This window comes from Pinus tabuliformis, chromosome 3_2 (genome assembly GCF_031772625.1).
Source record: "Pinus tabuliformis cultivar Carrire ecotype Pingquan chromosome 3_2, CPIR1, whole genome shotgun sequence".
NCBI classification, from domain to species: Eukaryota; Viridiplantae; Streptophyta; class Pinopsida; order Pinales; family Pinaceae; genus Pinus; species Pinus tabuliformis.
In genome coordinates, this window is record NC_142302.1 from 940,380,694 (window position 1) to 940,385,789 (window position 5,096).

Sequence of the window (5,096 nt, forward strand, 5' to 3'; positions counted from 1 at the left end):
CCGCTGAAGGATCTGCGCAAAGCTATCCATCATCGCGTTCCTTTGCCGCTCGAGTGCTTCTTCGAGCAAGATTTTGATAGGATCTCCTGCCCCCTCGTCTTTCTTCTCATCCGCCATGGGAGGCCGTCGGGATTTGCGAGGCTGGTCTTGCAAAGGTTCGACCAGTTCAAGCCCTAACTCCTTATATCCCGACCTCGTTGGGGACATGCAAAGAAAAACAGAGAAAAAGCAGACCGCTCTGATACCACTGATCCGGATTTAAACAGGAACGCAATAGATTACAGAGATAACCATAAATACAGAGATGCAATAACCATAAACATAGAGATGCAGCGGAAATAATGCTTCATTTCATTAATGGAAAATACTGAAATATGCTTACAACCAGAAATGGAAATAAACCAGCTAGGGCGATGGTAGCTTATCCTGAGAAGAGATGTGCGACTACATGCCTCTGAACTGTTCCGAACTGTATTACAATGAGGCTCGAAGGCCTATTTATTGTTGAGAAACAATGGAAAACCCTTCACATCCCGAAACCTAACCCTAGAAGATGAAACGCCAAATTGTGGGCCCCGTTTGGGTAAATTGGTACATCAATTTCCCGGGGTCGTAACTTTGGCATACGATCTCCGTTTGACGCGCACGATAGCTCGTTAGAAAGATCTATCCGAGTACTACCACTTTGGGAGGCAACATCGGTCTACGACCCATGTTGCCCCAGAATCCCAAAAAAACGTCGTTTAGGGCCTCAAAACGGCTCCGGAAGTTCGGGACCCGAAAAAACTGCTAAAAATAGTAAACTGTGGTGTAATTTAGGAAACTGAAAAGACTGAAAGAGACAGTTGTGGGGGTCCAAATGGGTTGGTGGGTGGCCACCAACATCCACCTGGATCATTCCTCCCCCCTTAGGAAGCAATGGTCCCCATTGCGTTGAGTTCCTCCATCTGCTGAACTTGTCCTGCAATCTCTGATGTGTCCAGTGATGGTGGGAAGCATGGTCGACGATGGTCCACATTGAAAATTTGGTGCAGGCGAAGGAATGGAGGAATGATGTGCTCCAAAGCATTGTTCCCCATAGCCTTGGTACTGCTGTAAGGACCATGTCGGAGTGATCTGAGCTTCTGATGGGTTCTGGTAAGGCGTTCTCTCTGCAGATGCAACCAGAATTTGTTGCCCACTTGAAGCTTATGTGGTACCCCTGTGACTGAGGAGAAGTTGTTCCTGTGTTCTGTCATGACCGTATTCCTTTGCTGCTGCTGCTGTGTAGAGGAACCCTTTGCAGGGGTCATGGATGTAGCAACGATCTTCCCCTTATTTTGGGAGTGAACTAGACAGATGAATTTCCTGGTCTGTGATATGAGCTTGCTGCCTTTCTTGGTAGTGATCAAGGATGTGGCAGTAGGTGGGGCTACCTCCGGTATCCTGTATAATGAATTATTTAAAGAAATAATGACAGCACGAGGCCTTGACTCATACACAGCATGTCGCCTCCATAAGTATGGTTGGCCTAATAATACATCGCAAACATCCAGAGGTGTAACATCACACAATACCTCGTCTGTGAATGGTTTGATACTGTAGGGAAGGCGGCACTGCTGGCGAACTTTGAGATCTCGTCCTTCATGAAGCCACCCAATACTGTACGGCTGTGGGTGTGGTGTAGTCGGTAAGCCCAACCGCTTCACGACCTCTGCTGAAACCAGGTTCTTTTGGCTACCACTGTCGACAATGAATCGCAGCGGTGAACCCTTCACCCACATCTGTGAGTGGAAAAGACGCTCCCCCTCCTCTGGATCTTCGGGCTCATTTTTCTTGATCTTGGCGGTGGCAACAGTGGCACTGGGATCCGCATCAATGATCTGCTTCCCTTTACCATTCCCCTTGTCAGGTTCTGGCTCAGGGTCGGAACATGCATCTGATTCGGAAGCCTTCAACTCGGCCACCAGCGACTGCTTGGTCCGACACTCACTTGTGTTATGAGTGGGACTCTTGTGGAACTCACACCACTTTCCTGTGTCCTTCTTCGGCTTCGTGGTGTTGTTCTTTTCTTGCGGCTTTGACGGGTTGTCTTGGGTCACCCCGCCTTGGCTTTGTCCTTTGGGCTTCGGATTTGCAGATCCAAAGTCTCGCTTCTTCTGTTTAAACTTTTGCTCGATTTTGACAGCGTATCGGTATGCTGTGCCGAGTGAGGAGATGTTCAAGAACACCATCTCTTCCTGGATGTATCTGTGTAGGCAGCCACGGTATTTGAGTACCAGATGCAGCTCAGAATCTTTGATACCCAACTGTGTGCGAAGGGTATGAAAAATGTTTGTGAACTCTGGCACATCTTGGTCTCGTCCCTGCCGCAATGTGGTCCATTTGATGTATTTGTCCTCATAGCTTCCGACAGGGTAATACTGCTCCTTGATGGCATCCCGAAAGTCATTCCAAGTGGGTGCGGCTGAAAATAGTGAGCCTGTACTTTCATCCTTCTGCTCGCAGTAGGTTTCCCACCAGTCCTTGACGTGGGGGGCTGCTTTGAGAAGAGCGAAAACAATCTTTTCCCGACTTGAAAATTCATGCACAGAAAAATACCCATCTAGCAGATTTAACCATTTATCTACGGCATCTGCGTCTATTTGACCCTCGAAGATGGGGATTTCAAAATTAACTTGTACCTTGAATGGTGTGGCGTTTCCAGAGTAGCTGTTGGAAGCCGATGCGTCGCCTCTGGGTAGCCGCTGAAGGATCTGCGCAAAGCTATCCATCATCGCGTTCCTTTGCCGCTCGAGTGCTTCTTCGAGCAAGATTTTGATAGGATCTCCTGCCCCCTCGTCTTTCTTCTCATCCGCCATGGGAGGCCGTCGGGATTTGCGAGGCTGGTCTTGCAAAGGTTCGACCAGTTCAAGCCCTAACTCCTTATATCCCGACCTCGTTGGGGACATGCAAAGAAAAACAGAGAAAAAGCAGACCGCTCTGATACCACTGATCCGGATTTAAACAGGAACGCAATAGATTACAGAGATAACCATAAATGCAGAGATGCAATAACCATAAACATAGAGATGCAGCGGAAATAATGCTTCATTTCATTAATGGAAAATACTGAAATATGCTTACAACCAGAAATGGAAATAAACCAGCTAGGGCGATGGTAGCTTATCCCTGAGAAGAGATGTGCGACTACATGCCTCTGAACTGTTCCGAACTGTATTACAATGAGGCTCGAAGGCCTATTTATTGTTGAGAAACAATGGAAAACCCTTCACATCCCGAAACCTAACCCTAGAAGATGAAACGCCAAATTGTGGGCCCCGTTTGGGTAAATTGGTACATCAATTTCCCGGGGTCGTAACTTTGGCATACGATCTCCGTTTGACGCGCACGATAGCTCGTTAGAAAGATCTATCCGAGTACTACCACTTTGGGAGGCAACATCGGTCTACGACCCATGTTGCCCCAGAATCCCAAAAAAACGTCGTTTAGGGCCTCAAAACGGCTCCGGAAGTTCGGGACCCGAAAAAACTGCTAAAAATAGTAAACTGTGGTGTAATTTAGGAAACTGAAAAGACTGAAAGAGACAGTTGTGGGGGTCCAAATGGGTTGGTGGGTGGCCACCAACATCCACCTGGATCATTCCTCCCCCCTTAGGAAGCAATGGTCCCCATTGCGTTGAGTTCCTCCATCTGCTGAACTTGTCCTGCAATCTCTGATGTGTCCAGTGATGGTGGGAAGCATGGTCGACGATGGTCCACATTGAAAATTTGGTGCAGGCGAAGGAATGGAGGAATGATGTGCTCCAAAGCATTGTTCCCCATAGCCTTGGTACTGCTGTAAGGACCATGTCGGAGTGATCTGAGCTTCTGATGGGTTCTGGTAAGGCGTTCTCTCTGCAGATGCAACCAGAATTTGTTGCCCACTTGAAGCTTATGTGGTACCCCTGTGACTGAGGAGAAGTTGTTCCTGTGTTCTGTCATGACCGTATTCCTTTGCTGCTGCTGCTGTGTAGAGGAACCCTTTGCAGGGGTCATGGATGTAGCAACGATCTTCCCCTTATTTTGGGAGTGAACTAGACAGATGAATTTCCTGGTCTGTGATATGAGCTTGCTGCCTTTCTTGGTAGTGATCAAGGATGTGGCAGTAGGTGGGGCTACCTCCGGTATCCTGTATAATGAATTATTTAAAGAAATAATGACAGCACGAGGCCTTGACTCATACACAGCATGTCGCCTCCATAAGTATGGTTGGCCTAATAATACATCGCAAACATCCAGAGGTGTAACATCACACAATACCTCGTCTGTGAATGGTTTGATACTGTAGGGAAGGCGGCACTGCTGGCGAACTTTGAGATCTCGTCCTTCATGAAGCCACCCAATACTGTACGGCTGTGGGTGTGGTGTAGTCGGTAAGCCCAACCGCTTCACGACCTCTGCTGAAACCAGGTTCTTTTGGCTACCACTGTCGACAATGAATCGCAGCGGTGAACCCTTCACCCACATCTGTGAGTGGAAAAGACGCTCCCCCTCCTCTGGATCTTCGGGCTCATTTTTCTTGATCTTGGCGGTGGCAACAGTGGCACTGGGATCCGCATCAATGATCTGCTTCCCTTTACCATTCCCCTTGTCAGGTTCTGGCTCAGGGTCGGAACATGCATCTGATTCGGAAGCCTTCAACTCGGCCACCAGCGACTGCTTGGTCCGACACTCACTTGTGTTATGAGTGGGACTCTTGTGGAACTCACACCACTTTCCTGTGTCCTTCTTCGGCTTCGTGGTGTTGTTCTTTTCTTGCGGCTTTGACGGGTTGTCTTGGGTCACCCCGCCTTGGCTTTGTCCTTTGGGCTTCGGATTTGCAGATCCAAAGTCTCGCTTCTTCTGTTTAAACTTTTGCTCGATTTTGACAGCGTATCGGTATGCTGTGCCGAGTGAGGAGATGTTCAAGAACACCATCTCTTCCTGGATGTATCTGTGTAGGCAGCCACGGTATTTGAGTACCAGATGCAGCTCAGAATCTTTGATACCCAACTGTGTGCGAAGGGTATGAAAAATGTTTGTGAACTCTGGCACATCTTGGTCTCGTCCCTGCCGCAATGTGGTCCATTTGATGTA